This window comes from Lycorma delicatula, chromosome 5 (assembly GCF_047948215.1).
Source record: "Lycorma delicatula isolate Av1 chromosome 5, ASM4794821v1, whole genome shotgun sequence".
Lineage (NCBI taxonomy): Eukaryota > Metazoa > Arthropoda > Insecta > Hemiptera > Fulgoridae > Lycorma > Lycorma delicatula.
Genome location: NC_134459.1, coordinates 100,818,470 through 100,835,972, shown reverse-complemented (window position 1 = coordinate 100,835,972; position 17,503 = coordinate 100,818,470). Strand labels below are relative to the sequence as shown.

The 17,503-nt window shown below is 28.9% G+C and overlaps 1 long non-coding RNA gene across 1 annotated transcript in view; it reads right to left on the bottom strand.

Annotated features, from left to right (window-relative positions):
• The window catches only part of LOC142324502 (uncharacterized), a 57,060-nt gene extending 40,323 nt beyond the window's left edge, over window positions 1–16,737 (bottom strand). The window contains exon 1 of the long non-coding RNA XR_012756308.1: window positions 16,577–16,737. This is a non-coding gene — a long non-coding RNA (uncharacterized LOC142324502). The remainder of the gene's footprint in view (window positions 1–16,576) is intronic.
• Window positions 16,738–17,503: the final 766 nt, after the last annotated feature.

The following is a 17,503-nucleotide window of genomic DNA, read 5'->3' as shown; positions in this document are numbered from 1 at the left end:
CACCTAGTGAGATACACATCGTCACCACGCGTGCCTACGAGTACTCCAGGTGTAGTCCTTCCGCAAGGGCTTTCGGCGTTCCCCAGGGGCACCCAGCGGCGACGATCCTGTTGGACCCCTACCGGTCACTCCTGAGCGCTGGCCTTCCATCCCCACTTCGGGACTGCACACTACCTTATTCTCTTCCTTCTTCTTGCAATTTCATGGAAAGAACTCTTTTGAACCATCTCGAGCACCTGTCCCAACCTCCGCCCGACACTTCCTCGGGTGAAATCGCCCTACTAAAGAGTCGCTCCGAAGCCCATCTTGGACATCTGTGAAAAGTATGTTGTCAATTAATTGGTTGTCAACCCAATAAACGGTTGTCAATTAATGCAATAATGTTCTTTTTACCATTCAAGATTTTTTAGTTGGAGTAGTTGTAGCGAAAGGGTGGGTTCTAACCCTTTGAAAATAATTTTAAAAAGTTCCCCTCGAGAATGATTTACATGTCTGTAAACAAAAATACGATGAGACTGATAGCTGTTGAATAATGAATGTGGTAGGTAACTTTTCAAATGATCACCCGGTATATTAGTCGACAAGGCGAAGTGCATATTCGGAGAGTTTACCCACTACTGCTGTGTACAGTCAGGTTCCAGTGGTACTAGTAAAATAATTGCGACTTCTGACGTGAGATTAGATTGCTGTTTTAAATATTATTGTTTGTATGTACGGACGCAGACGCATAACATATAGTGTTACATAACATTATATTATTCATTAGTCTTTATTTATATTAATTCATATTAATTAACTAATTAATTGATGTCATTTTAATTTTAATGTTTAATAATAAAACATCAGTTTTTCTTCTGCTTAATTGCAACTATCTTTGTATAAATAATAAATTTTATCTTTTGCCCTGTTATTTTGTATAAGAGCTAAAAGGTTTTCTTAGTCAATGTACTTTAAAACACACGCATGCTGAAAATATATCATATTAAAAAAATAATATACAAGTAAATAAAATATAAATTCCTTACATCAATTGTTTTGGATATTATGAATAACAGATACGCGTGAGTCCTACAGTTATGGGTTAATAGGCGTGTAGTGCATTACGTAATTTGTAGATGTGTTAATACTAATAAAAACAAATATTCTCTGTTCTTTGCATTTGAAATTGCAACAGTTGTTATTTAAAATTAGTTTAAAAAATTCGAGACCGCAATATGTTCCACATGCCATTAACAGAACAGAGAGCCGTTACATTAGATGCAATTCCGCCAATTACTGTAAAATACTAGAAAAGATCAGAGTTAAAAGTTGAGGAGATACTGGATTCATACTGGAAAACAGATGCGTTAATGGAAGATGCCACTGAAAGCATAATTATAAATATAGGGATGAACGATGATGAGACATCAGGTAATGAAGATGAATTTGAAATTAATTCCGGTGGAAGTGAAATAGAGTCAAGCTCAGAAATCGAGGATTGTTGGCCTATCATAGAAGATAGTTTTTATAGAAACTGCAGACGAAACTGGTTAAGGACTGTATTAAAGTAGTATTGATCGTTTAATTATTTAGTAAGTTAATGGTTAGAATAAAAAACAGGTTAGGTATCTTGATGATAAATTATTAATTATTATTTGTTTGAGTATCATCCTCGAATTTAGTTTGTTGACTAATTTATTGTTATAATAATATATATTAAATTTTTCAAGGATGTTGGTGTTATAAAAATTGTTAGAAATATCTTAATAAATATTTTAATAAAATTATTAGGATTATAATGATGTTTGTTCTGTATTATATGTTTAGCGTAATTTGATTTATCTAAATGGCCTTTCTCTATCTTATTATGCTGCTTGGCTCTAGTTGAAAAAGAACGATTGGTCATACCTATATATTCCAAATGGCAGTCCTTGCATTTTTAGCTATGGACTCCTTGTCTGCCTAAGTTATTTATATTTTTAGAGTTTGCTATTCTAATACGATAATTATTGTTTACAAAATGTATTATTTTGTTGTTAGGGGTGTATGTTGTTATTAGATTATAAGTTTTATATATTTTATCAAGATATTTATAGAATGCATTAAATTCTATATTTACATAAGATTTTTCTAACTCATTGTGTAACAGTTTTATGTTTTCGTTTTATGTATATTTAATTTTTAATCTTAAAGTATTTTTATAAAATCAATATCCTTGAAAATTTTAATATATATTAATATAACTTATATATATATATATAGAACTTATATATTAATATATATTTTAATATAACAATAAATTAATCAACGAACAAATTAAATTCGAGGACGATATTTTATTCAAACAAATTAATAATTATCAAGATACCTAATCTGTATTTCACTCTAATCATTAACATTCATAACAACTGCGACTTTCCTACATAACGAACATAATTATTTCTACGATGTGACGACCGGAAGTTATGATTTTGATATTTTATAACTTCAATCTAATTATGTTAATTTTAATACTTTTAAATTGAAAAAAAAAACTTCCTGATGATGGTCGAATGACCGAAAGTACTATAAAAAAAAAACAGACGAATTGTTTCTGTAAGTTTGAATTTTAGTTATTTTATTTATATATGAATATTTTAAAATAAGTTAATTTTATTTTCTCTGAACTCGGTGTAGGAGTGATTGTAATTAATATTTTATCTGGAAAGTTCCGGGTATGTCTCCCAGTCACGGTTGCCATTTTTCATATTCAACGAAATAACCATTGTCATAATATGACGTAAAACATTCATACTTACAACATATGGTGAATTAACATCATTTATCTTAAGTTCATTTAAATTTATAACAAAACGTATATCGATATTTATCTATATTTTCAATATTATTAATAATTTATCTTATTCCTTTCTTTCATTAGAGTAATTTATAATATAACGAAAAAATTCAGTAAATATTTAAGTAAAATCAATTATTAACTTCACTTTATTTAGATGGTAATAATTACATAATAAAATATATAAATGCAATCAAATAAAGTAGTTACACATCGAGAGAATTACAGTATTTTGATAATAGCAAGAAAATGAAAACTGCTTAAGAAAGAAAAGTTTTAAAGCCATCTTATCAGAAGAAAACAACTACTAGAATTTACTCCGAGAGTAAAGAGTTACTTAAGTTAAAAGCGTCCTTGTTAAACCTGCTACTTCCCGTCAAATATATATACAGCTTAATAGTGTATATATTTCGCTTAAAACGGACTAAACAACTTAACGAAACTTGTAGTATACGTGTATTTTAATTTGATCTAAACTCTACATTATATATTTTATCTAACGAAACTCACATGGGATTATGCTTAATGAAAAACAATATTTTTCTTATTCATAAATTACTTTTGTAGGAAAATTAAAAAAAAAGTACTTGAATTTTTAAAATATTTATCTTAATTTTTGAAAATTTAAACCAGGAATTCAGCATTGAAGGAAAAGTCTGTATATATTTTTTTTAAGCATAAAACGATAACAGGGCTGACTAATTACTGATTGCAAACAGTCCAGATTATAAACTGAGTAAACTTTTTCAGAACTGCAAATCACAAAAATTGTATTACAGCCTTCTAAATATTCAATATCTAGATTAAAAGTTAGGAACTTTAAGATATACGGGTGAGCAAGGTTGAAATGTAATCGCTAAGCAAAGAAAGTAGGTACTCTTTTTAAAAGGTTACATTAAGAAAACAAAAAAGAACCAAACAATACATTTAATAAATACATTATTATAATAAAACGCGATTTTTAAAACACTCAACTGAAGACAAAATAAACTACACGACTCATAACCGTAATCGTCTTTCCCAAAACAAATTTCAATTAATAGACATGTTGGAAACTTTCCGAAAAGATATTATTCCAGTTGGTAATAGGAAACGAGAATCATAGCAATAAGTCATGCATTTGGGCCATCAGATTCTCAGGAGGCCAAACCAACGTAAAAGAAGGAATCTGAGCATTTTCCTAGAAACCCATCAACAAAATTAAGACCAAAATACAAATATCTCTTTGGAATATTAAACATTAGACTTAGCAACAAAGAACTGCAAAATTCTTGCAAGATATTCTGAAAGACTATTAAAATGCCAAGAAGCCAAAGAAAGATTCCAATTTCAAAATCCATTCAAAAATGAGACTATCTCTGAGTATGATTATTGCAAAAGGAAGGGCACTGCAGAACACATGGTGTTCATATGCGACCAATTCTTGCATCACAGAGAAGCATGCCTGAGAAAATTTGTCATGATTACCACTTACCATCATGCTTTGTACCCACTGATAAAATCATGAGGACTCTAATGCAAAACGAATGAAGCTGGCATGCAGTGTCAAAGATGTTGATGACTATTATGCAAACAAAGATGTCAGAAGAAATACAGGGATCAATTCCCCCTGAGTTTCCCTTGGGGCTGTGTTTTTATTAAAAAAATAAGTCTTTACATACAAAGATCAAGCTATCCGTGCACCTGCAACTCAACATAATGTCTTAAGGGTTTGGTGTTAAAGAAAGAAAAAGCTACATGTAAAGGTAAAGTGCACCAAGAAATTAATTTTATATACCCTCACTAAGGAATATAATTCTGCCTGGTGCTAATAATTGTTGTTTATTCATTTTTTGCATGATCTGAGTCTATGCAATTTGATTTTCTTATTTATTAAAAATTACAATAATTTAATTATCCTCTTTTTGCAATTACTTACATTCATAAATAAGTCAAGAATTAAGGTGTTTTTAAATCTATAGACTGTTTGCAATTAGGAAGGGACTATGCAAAATTTATCATGAATGATAAAATTTAAGGACTGTACTGATGATGAGATGTAAGTAAAGGGAACACTTCCACCTGTATTCATTTGTAAGATTAATGAAGTAGGGGTGACATCATCTACTGTTATAATATAATTTTTTTCTAATTATATCATTTTGCAATCATTATTACTGGATCACAATTTATTTGTTTAGATATTTACTGAACATGTTTTAGATGCTATCTAAACATGTTATGATATTTTATTTGTTTATATGAATTTAGCTGATCATAACTTATACAAGTTTGACATTTCTTCTTATGTTTTGTCATCACTACCTTCAGGATGTATTAAAACCCCCCATCAAAATAAGAATTCATAAATTCAAAATCATATACTAGCCTGCTACTGAATTTCAGAACATTACATGTAGAACTGTAGCTGTGTGGTGAACTCATTCACGTAATTCTATCAACATTTTGTTTAAATTAATCTTTTAACACATTTTCTTATCATTTTAATACTATCTCTCACAGAATGGATATTAACATGAACTTTGATTAAAAAATATTAAAAAGATAAATAAGTTTATGCAATGAAGTCCCATTTATATTTTAGTTCTTGTTAGATGGGATACAGTCCCTTTTATATTAAGAATGGTATTCTTATAATTTCAAGAAAAACTTCAAGTAATAAAAAAAAATAAATAAATTTAAAAAAATAATAAGCTGAGGTTTGATTCTGCCCAGTTGAATCTATTTTTTTTATTTTAATAATCTTTATTTTAACTTGATGTAAGGTACAGATGCAAAGTTGGTGTCATCCATAGTACACAGCTTTTGAAGCCAGGTTCACCAGTTAGATTACTGGAATTATAATAAAGAATTAAGTTACTGAAATCAGAGTTTCTATAAGTACAAGTATGATCTTAAAAACAACTCATTTATATAGTAAATCGTAAATACATATTACTTTATGTTAATTATACAACTGTGATACCTGTTAAATATTTCAGTTATTCATAACTTCGTATTCAAGTACTGGGTGAATCTGTTATCTTGCAAAAGCAGACTGAATATGCCACTCCTTTATACAGTAAAATATGTACATAAGTTATATATTATACACTATCTATGAGAATATGTCTGAGAAAGTTCTAATTCAAAATATGTTGATAAGATTATTGGTCTTACCTGACTTTAAACCAAACACAAGGTGGAATAATTAAGATAAGAAAATCTACATATGTGCATAGTGAAAATAATAAACGAACAAATCTAATTATTTAAAATAGTTCCCCTCTCAGCAAAATTTTTAAAATTATTTAAAATAATTTTCTCTGTAATTCAGTTGGTTAAAGTATACAAGCAGCTATTCAGTAGATCTTGGTTTCCATAGTCAGTATGAACTTGGCATTCTCATAAAATATTTTAATTCTTTAGATTAATTAAAATCTTCCCTCGAGATTTTCAAATGCTTGATCATTTCCATGGTTGTAAACAATAATCTTGAAGTGGGATCCTCTATATTTACTAAAAAATTAATCTATAATATTTTCAAAACAAATTTTACAAAAGTTTGCTGTCTATTTTATTCTGTTAAGTTGGTTACAGTTTAATATGTGATTATTACTCATTAAAGTTTAGAAAGTGAACCCTGTTAAGGTCACTTGGGGCTCACACATTTTAGATGTCTGAGTTCAGTAAACTACCATACGTTCCATTCCATTGTAATTACTATTAGCCGACAATTGTTGAAAGTAAGAATCCAATCACTCTGTTGAACTTGTGTTTTTAATTTTACATTCTTCGTTTTATAAATAGTATTTAAGTTTTATAAATAGAATTTCTAACAGTCATTTTTCTTTTTATAACTACCAACAGTTTATCTTTTTGGTACTGCCTTCTCATCACTTACTTTCGCAATGTCTCAGCCAAGAGCTAAGTGCATACAAGAATGAGGGGTGAATTAAAACATCCAAAAAATTCTGTAATAAACTTTTAGAACAAAATAACTGAAGAAAATCCAGAAATGTGTTATGATCAGAAATGCAAGTTTGATCAGTGAACTTTGGGATATGTCTGCCCATGCGGTGTGTAAAGTTAATAAAAAATCAAATAAACTGGGAAAAGTAAACATTTCATTACGTGTGAAAAATCTTGTAAAAGGATGAAGAAGAAATTTAACATCGATAACTTTCAAATGTGTGCTTTAAAAATTATTATAAACAATTTTCATAAACGGCATAAAAAATTGCCTATATTAAAGAAGTTATTAACATTTTAAAGACAGAACATCCGAATCTGCAGATAAATTGCACATACATAACTTTATGGAGAATTCTGATGATACTGGTGTTAGTTGGAAGAAGATTGAAAATACTACATTTCCTAGTAGAAATATGCCTAGTATAGGTAGAAAAACATGGATTACTTTTCAAATGAGTGAATTACTTTTAAAAAATGAAAATTTACTGACAGGAGAGCAATTATTTTTTCTGTCTACACTAAAAAATTATAGTTGAACTGATGACCCTACTAATAACTGTAAGAACCCATTACCAAAGGATCAAAGCTGATATTATTGCACATAACTTCCTCTTTTAAAAGAAAATGTTTCATATTTATGTAATTGGTATTAATTAAAGACTTGTGAAGAGGATAGTTTTTTTTAAGGATATTTTTAATTCCATTTTCTAAGCTTAGATTTGAGTGATCGTAATTTTTTACAAATTTTAAATAGTGAATCAGATTTATTCATTGTAGTAAATACATGATCGATATTTTACTGGATCTTGTTACATTAACTCTGTAAGCGGTTAAGGGTGCTTGACTTTTCAACACAAGGTTGGCAGATAGACACCTGGTATCATTTCCTCAGCTTTACTTCAAGCCACTAATTATTACTGGTTACTGATTGGCATCACAAATTGGCATGTATGGTTAATGAATTATATGAACACTGTAACATCATGAACAAACGATGACTAAATAAAACATCATTTATTATGAAGACTTCTAAATTATCAAACATTTCACTTAATCACTGCACCAGAGAAAAAAAAATCAAATTAAAGAAGAAAAATTCATTCTAAAATTGTTAAAAACTGACCAACATTATTTGAAATGAAAGTTTTTATAATGACATACTTAATCAAGTTTCATAAAAAAAATTTTAAATAACTTACTTCAAAATGTTTTCAGTTGTTTTATCTGCTGTTATTTAAAAACAGAATGGTCATAAAGACTACTGAAAAAATTTTGAAGTAATTTTTTTAAAAATATTTTATTATATACTATTTGGTTCAAGTATTATAACAAAAGTTTCAATTTAAAACAAATATCCTCATCGATCATCATGGGCAAGAACACAGGTAATTCATTAACACTTTTCTACTGATCAGATCCTATATCTTTAAGCAACATACTTGTACAAGTATGTTAATAAGAAATTTCTAAACATTTTTCAAAGTTTTTGTATTTTTTTGTACTTCATTAAAACAGCAATTTTTTTTTTATAAAAATTTTGTATAGGTAACATAAAATAAAACAAGCATACTCATAAATAACTGATGGAAAAGAATATCATAACACAAATTAATAACACACACATAAAATATAAAGGTTTAAAATTGGTAAAAAAATATACTTTATAAATTTTCTATAAAGGATTTATATTAGTAAAAGAACTAGATATATAAATTTGATTAAAAATAGTTACCTATAGAGATTTGCTGTTAAAGCATACTGATATTGATATACACTGGAGCGTTACTAATTAAAAATGACCCTACAACCTTTTATGGTACAGTCTCATCAAAAGGTACCAAAGGAAAGGCATGTTCAAAGCATCATAAGTAATGAATAGGAATAATGTAATTTAATTATAATAGTACTGTTAGTAATGATATGGATTATTATTATTATTACTATTATTATAATTTATGCAATAATTAAAACCTTTCATATTTCCTTTTATTCCCTTTCATTTCTTTTCCATATTGTTAACCAAGTACATTGTTAATTTAAATTCATATCCATTCATCCTACTTTCTAAACAAAAAAGAAGTCTTCTCTGAAATCATAAGGGGTATTTTTTTTCAGTCATTTGACTGGTTTAATGCAGCTCTCCAACCTTCCCTCTCTAGTGCTAGTTGTTTCATTTCAGTATACCCCCTACACCCCTAACAATTTGTTTTCCATATTCCAAATGTTGCTTACCTGCACAATTTTTCCCATCTACTTGTCCCTCCAATATCAAAGGGACTATTCCAGGATGCCATAAGATGTAGCCTGTAAGTTTGTCTCTTCTTTTTGCTAGATTTTTCCAAATGATTTTTTCTTCATCTATTTGCTACAAAACCTCTTCATTTGTCACTTAATCCACCCATCTAATCTTTAATATTTTCCTATAGCACAACATTTCAAAAGCTTATAACCTTTTCTTCTCAGGTACTCCCATCGTCCCAAGTTTTACTTCCATATAAAGCTGTGCTTGAAACATATACTTTCAAAAACATTTTCCTGATGTTTAAATTAATTTTTGATGTAAGCAAATGATATTTCTGATTGAAAGCTCATTTTGCCTGTGCTATTCAGAATTTTATATTCTTATCCTGCTTTTCATCCATTTTTAGTAATTCTACTTCCTATATAACAAAATTCTTCTTTCTCCACAGTCTTTTTTTGTTCTATTTCTAAATTCAGTGGTCTATCTACTTTATTTCTACTGCTTTCATTATTTTTGTTTATTTTCATGAACAAAATAAACAATGTTGGTATATTATACTTAATATTATATACTACCATAATTTTAAATGTAGTAATTCAGAAAAGCCACATAATCTTGTATGGGAAACAAAACTCATCAATCGGTATGATGAATTGTAGTTTCAACTTTTTAAAAACAAATTTAAGAATAACACAGGTACCCTGAAAATTTCAAGTCCTGTAACTATAATAGTTTTGGTTGTATGTTGATTATGAGTCAGTGAATCAGTCAGGACATTCTCTTTTATATAAGAAATATACTAGCAGATCTTTCCAAAGCTAATTTCTGTATCAGTGTTGTTGCAGATTCACTATTGTTAATGATATTTTTTTTTTTTTAAACAGTTAAGAAACCTAATTAGATATGGTCAAATAGCAAATTTGCTATTTATTTAATAAACCAAACAACATAATTTTTTAAATGTGTATTGTTTTTGTAAAATTTACTAGTATTGGGAATTAAATACTGTTTAATATTATTATTATACAGAGTGATTTTTTGGTCCTGTTGCTCAATTGTTAATGTCTGGTAATTTTTTTCCGAGAAAGGGAAATTTTGTTTTGTGACACGAAGTTGGTAGCGCTACTGAACCGGTATAGATACGGCAGTGTGAGTTGATTCTCCTTGAGGTGTGTAAACTTTTGTGCCATTTCCGGTCGTGTTACAAACAGAATGTCTTTCACCATATAACAACGAGTTTTCATTCTTGAACAATATTTTGCTACGAAATCGTACGCGAGTGTAAAAGAATCATTTCAAATTAAATTTGTTGGTTTTCCTCCACCAGAAAAAAAGCCAATTTCTAGGCTAGCAAACCGATTTCGAGAGACAGGTAGTGTTTGCGACAGAAAACGTAGTGATCGACCAACTCGCTTGACAGATGACGTTTTAGAGAATGTGAAAACAAGATTGCTCAATTCTCCACGGAAAAGTTTACGAAACCTTTCCACGCAAGTTGGTTTGTCATATTTGAGTGTTCAGAAAGCTGCTAAAAAATTTAAATTGTATCCGTATCGCGTACGATTAGTGCAAGAGCTTCAGCCTCCAGATTTAAACAAGCGATTGCAATATTGCCGTTGGTTTAGGTCTCGTAAATGTTAACGGATTCGAATTTTTAAACACAGTGTTCTTTAGTGATGAGCTTGGATCCGTCTCGATGGTTATGTGAACAGTCAAAACTGTCGAATTTGGCGGTTGAAAATCCTAACGCTTTACAAGACAAATCTTTGCATCCTGAAAAAATTGGTGTGTGGTGAGCGATATCTTGCCATCGTATAATCGGACCCATATTCTTTGAACAGACAGTAAATAGTACAGTATACAGGAATACGAGTTGCGACAATAAAGTAATGAGACTGATTTTTCTTTGCAAGATGTGGCATATACTTAGATACTAACATTTAAAATTATTTATTTCAGGTAGGATGGGTCCAAACTAACATGTTTTGAAAAAATATTAGGCAACTACCAAGATGCATTACCTCCAAAGCATTTTATTAAAACATTGTACTAAAATGAAGCTTAAAGTCAGTCTTATTCCTGTTACATAAAACTTCTCACCAAAAATAAAAAGTGTAAGCATGATGATACATCATAGTAGAAGGAACCAGTCCTCTTTATATATGGCACTAAATGAATTAATCACTTTGACAGATATTTAAAACAAATAAAAGAAATTAAACAGAGACAGTAATTGTAGGCTATAGATGCCCAGCATACACTGTTGATATTCTGCATAGCATTTTAAAGTTAGTTAACTGCATAATAAGAGTTACAAATACTTATCTAAAAATTTGTTTAAATCTAAACATAGCTGTTTCATTGTGTTTTATTCTTACACATTTTACATTATTATTTATAGCAAGCAGTTGAAATAATGGATAAATTGGAATTTCAATAATGTATTTATATACATTATACACACGCTGTGTGTATATAGTTTAATAACTACATACACAGAGCGCTACACCAAATTAAAAATCTTTTATGTACTTCCTTCATTTTCATCTCAAACATATTTCCCTAAAATAAAATAACACGTTCTCTAATTATACAGAGATAAATAATTACATAAAGATCTATATTAGTATGTAAATGTTTGTTTGTTCAAAAACTAAAATCTCCAAAAGTTCTTCACATATAGCTTTCATATTTTGACACAATGTTGCATTCAAATATGCGCATATTTTTATATACCTACTATTTATATACCTAAGATGCCACACCTGTGACAGGTAAAAATGCTATTTCTGAAAAACAACGCTATCTGTTGGATGTAAATGCAACACATGCTATACTAAATATTTTACGATTCCAATGCAATGTTTTCGATATGTGACTAAAACTACTGGACTAAAAAAACTAAAAAACTAGACTTAAAAAACGATTGGACCGATTTACACAAAGGGAAAAGGGAATAATTGGAAAAGAGAAAAATCAAAAAAGGTAAAAGGGAAGAAGGAGAAAATTGAAAAAAGGGGAAAACAGGGAAATGGAAAGGGGAAAGGAGGAAATTAGGAAGGGGGAAGATAAATGTAGAAGCAAAGGGAAATAGGGAAAAGGAATATGGAAAAAATGAAAATGGGGAAAGGAAAATGAGGATAAAGGGTAAAGAAAAAGGAGAAAAGGAAAGGTTAAATTTTGTGAAGTTCCATAATATTCATTTTGTTAATGTTTTATCAAACTTTCAATTCTGTTCATTTAATCTGTATATATACTCAAATCTAGCAAATCTAGCATTGGCGAGTTTGCTAGTTGAATAATAAACTAAAACATAAAACCTATAAACATAAAATCAAACATTTGAATAGTATTAACGACAGTATGAGGTACCTTTAACATAAATTTCAACAGAACTACAATAAAAAAAATTTTATTACAGATAACAGAATGTTTTTAATTAGTTGTAACACTATAATATCAACATTCAACTTCAAAAGAAATTATTTAAAACTTCCTTTTTTCAGGAGATTCTGAATTTGATGGAGAGGAGACTGACTATCTTACTAAATGAAAATGGTACAGTACAAATTCTACCAGAAGATATATCATCGACTCAACAGTGTTGGATATCAGGAACATTCCTAGTACTCGGTTTTTGTTTCGGTGTCGGACTGGGCTTGTTTTCTTTGCTGGGATTGTGGACAAAATTGTGTGCAAAACCACTGATTGGCTTACAACTGGCTGCTTTGTTAGATTGTATACAAGGACAAGTATTAGGTACTATATTTTTAATTGTAAAACCAAATGGTGACTGGTGCCGTATATCAGCATGTACTTCGACTACATTCCTTGTTATTGAGACTATTGAGATGACTTTGTTAACTCTTCCTTCTCAGATCTTCCTAATTGAAATTTTTCCTTGGATACTTGGATTATTCATAGCTGTATTTATTCTAACTGATCAACATCAAGCGCCTGTAAATTTTTATCCAAGCAGGTCAGTTGTACTTATTTAATAATGAACTTTTTAAGAGTAATTCACTTCGATAAAAATATATTTGTTATTGTTAGTAATAAAGTTATTTCCATGAAAATTTTACTTTATTACTTACATTTATTTATACAGTTAAAAATATTTTTCTACGGAAATACAAGGGGAAAAATAATCTGCCTGCTCCACAGCACAACCCTGCTGAGGCATTCTATCCTGTAGCACCATAGATTATTAATAAGTCTCTAAAATGCATCTACTAGAAAGAAAAAAAAATCACTAGTAGAAAGGCGTGAAGTTCCCAGAGAAAATGTTAAAATTAATACCACAACACTCTACAACTATACACTTATTAGAAGGGATTATTGCACAGAGTTATTCTGTAACAATATAGTAATTATTTCATAAACATTATTGCTTTAAAATTATTAATTACTATAAATTTCTATTAATTTTTTACATATAAATTTTAGCATGATAGTGTTCATCATTATTAATTAAAAAATCATCATTCATCATTATTAAAAAAAATATATATATTTATAGGAATTAAATATAAGTAAATACTAATAAGGACTAAAGCTTTTTAACAGAACTCAGATCCAATTTGAAAAATTAAATTCAGTTTTTAAAGAAATTCATACTAGTAAATATTAAAATAAAAAGCAATACAAGTGAATTTAGTTGAAAGTTCACTACATTCATGTTACTTTTTTTATGACATGTGCTATGAACAGTGTGTGTTTTAACTGGATAATTTTGTTTAGAATAGGGAAAATATTTATTTAGTTAACTAACTAAGCTGCCAAGGTACTGGTTTCAATCCAATTTTCCATGTCTTCTTATTTTCTCAGTTACGATTTGTTGTTTGATCATTTTTAAAGATATAATATCCTCCAAGCAAAATTGGGAATGTTTTTAATATTAAAACTGTTACTTTCAAGTTGTACTCTAGGAAAGTTTCTGGATTTTTGTTGCACAAATCTACTATTTGAAAAGAGTTGGTGGATGATTATACATGGATATACCTGCCATACCAACATTCTCCTCAATTCCTTTGAAATGGAACTAATTCCATTACATATTTTATGTCATAAAATAGAATTATTTTTTTAATATACTGTATAAAAAGTGATTAATTTACAAAATAATCTATAAGCTTTAAAATATGGTTTTAATTTTTTATTCTGATTATCACGAGCTTTGTATCTCCTATTTTTAGATTATTTTAACCATGATTATGATTTATGTAAATAAATATACAAACAAACAAAACAACACACACAGACCTGTATGGTAAGGGTACATATATAACTGTCTGTGAATGAGCATATTTAAGAGTGCTGAGCCGTAATTTCCCTTTTCTCTATTTGTTTCATTCTCTGATTTTGTTCAATATAGTAAATCCTAATAATTGAAATCGGAAGTTTAATTATTATAAAAAAAATAATAGTATGTTCAAAATAATTGTGTACTTCTTATTAAGTATCTAAAAATATAATATTTTTTGACAAAATGGAATGTAATTTTATTACTGAAATGTTTTGTATGTTTTTTACATACCTTGCATGTGAATATTCTGTTCAGTTATCTGGCCTGACTTTAATTGTTAAAGATTCTTCTATGGACAAAGATTCTAATATGGACATGTAAGGCATAAGTTAAATATAACTTTTTTTATGCTCGTAAGAATATGATATTTCTATAAAAAAACAAATGGAATATTAGTATCAAATTCCTCTGTAAAAGATTTTTCACAATCATATGCAAGGCCAACCAACTAAATGACCAACATCTTTTCTTGATTTTTCTGCACCTAGACAAATTCTTTCTGAGAGATATTGAAACAATTTTGCTACTACATAATACATAAAATGTACTTTTAACTTATCCACTTAACAAAAAAAGCAAGTTTTAGAAATGTGTTTATATATATATATATATATATATATATATAAACACATTTCTTATATATATATATATATATATATAATATGCAAAATAAAAAAATCTTATATTGAAGTTCATCAGAATGATTTACAAACATTTTTCTTAAAACTGTGACAAAAAAACAATAATTACAAAAATCTGAAATCACAACTGAATATAATTTTTGACATTGATATTATTCACATGTATGGAGCAATAAAATAATGAATAAATAATATTATCAAAAACTGTGATCATCTATCCAAATATTTTAACAGTTATAGAACATACTGATGAAAACCAGTTCAGATTGTCTGTTTTTTTTTAATTATTGCTTTACATGTCAAAAAGGAATACCTGAACAAAAATAATGATATTATATTTTAATCTATTTTTGTTAAATACAAGAAATTAAAAGAGTTAGCTCTCAGTTATTCATTACATTAAAATATATACATATATATATATCTTAAATATAACCTTCCATTCCTTTTAAAGCATAAAAGATTAATCATCAAAACCAAATATCAACTATTGTTTTTAGTATTTAAAATAAATTCTACAAAGTACTTTCATGTTAAACTGCCATTAGAAAAAATCTCTGGTTTAAAAAATTATTGGGTAAATGATTAATAAATAATTTTCTCAAATTTACTATAGCACTAAATTAAAACCTTATATGTATGTAAATGAAATAAAAACTTAAAGCCAAAGAAAAATAATCAATCTGCATGATGGTCTACGCACTGTTTTAGACTTGAACTAGTCTTGTTTTTTCATCATCTTTTTTTATGTAATATGAAAGTTCATTGGTTTCCATTAACATTATTAAACAAGGAAAGTTGTTTTATAATTAAATCAGAGATGTCATTTAGAATTTTCACCTAATTATTTATTAAAGATTTATTAAAAAGTAATAGATACACATACATTTATAATCCTGTTAAAAAGATCTTAATTAATTGAAATAATGGATGCACAGACATCAAACCAATAATAAAATTATGTTCATTTTTAATCAAAATAGAGAATTAAAAATTTTATTCTTTATAAAATGAGGTACATTATGTATTTTACTTAATTTACTAACAATTGCAGAAAAAAATGTTATATGTACATGTATTTTAAAAGAATTTGTGTCATTAAGACAGGTAATTCTAAAAATAATATTATACATTGATAAAAAAAGAAACTGAAACATCATTATTAATAAAGCAAAAAATGTATTTGAGATATTGCGACAGGCTGTAGACAAACAAGTAAATCACCAATTTATTATGGTCACATAACCTATCTTTTTCATTCATGTTTACTGTTCTTCATATACTGGGATGTTCTATTGTTTAAAATGATCAAAAACAATTTAATATTATATGAGAAAACATAAATTGAACAGCTGTTAGATCCCTTGCGGTGTGGAGGGCCATAAAATCTTTGTGGTAGGTTTTAGAGCGAGTATGAACTGTAGATACATGGTGATGAATTGAAACAACATCTTGCTGCTTATTGAATTGTTATTTAATATCTTGTCATCTTGAGATTTTGATAATATATAACTGAACATCTAACATATAATATAAAAAATATAATTAAACTTAATAACTTATAAGTACGAGGTGCGACAATAAAGTAATGGCACTGATGTGAAAAAAATGTTGCTTACCGTTTTAGTCATGTTTTGTGTTTTCTCCTTCAAAGTAGTTCCCCTCTGATTGCACACACTTATTCCAGCGCTTCTGCCATTGATGGTAACATTTCTGGAACTCATCTTCTCTAATATCCTCCAAGACCTTATTCACAGCTTTTTGGACATCTTGTGTTGTTTGAAAATGGTGTCCCGTGACCGCCATTTTGACTCTTGGAAATAGAAAAATATCGCACGGAGCGATATCTGGTGAATGAGGTGGCTGTGGTAGTACTGAAATTTGTTTTGAGGTTAAAAATTGCTGTACTGACAGAGCAGTATGGGATGGCGCATTATCGTGATGCAGAATCCAATTATCAGCAATGTTGGCACGGACACGAACAACTCGTTTACGAAGTCTTTCTAAAATTTCTTTGTAGAAATATCGGTTAACTGTTTGTCCAGGAGGCACCCACTCTTTTAGAACAATTCCCTTGGAATCGAAGAACCACACAAGCATGCATTTCACTTTTGACTTTGACATGCGAGCTTTTTTTGGTCTGGGTGATCCCTTTGAGCACCGTTGCGAACTTTGGCGTTTTGTCTCTGGATCGTATTGAAAAAGCCAACCTTCATCACCAGTGATAACACGGCTCAACAAATCTGGATTGATTTCCGTTTGCTGTAACAGATCGGCTGCCCCATTTTTCCGTGTTTCTCGCTGTTGTGTGAGATTTTTGGGGACCATTTTTTCACAAATCTTTCTCATACCAAGATCTTCAGTTAATATTAGACGAACAGTTTCTCGATTGATGTTGACTTCTTCTGCGATCATTTTCACGGATAATCTTCGATCAGATCGTACAATTTCACGCACCCTGGTCAAGTTGACATCTGTTCCGTGAGGTTGATGGTCATCCATTGCGGTCTTCATCTTCAGCATTTGTTCTGCCTTCACTAAAAATT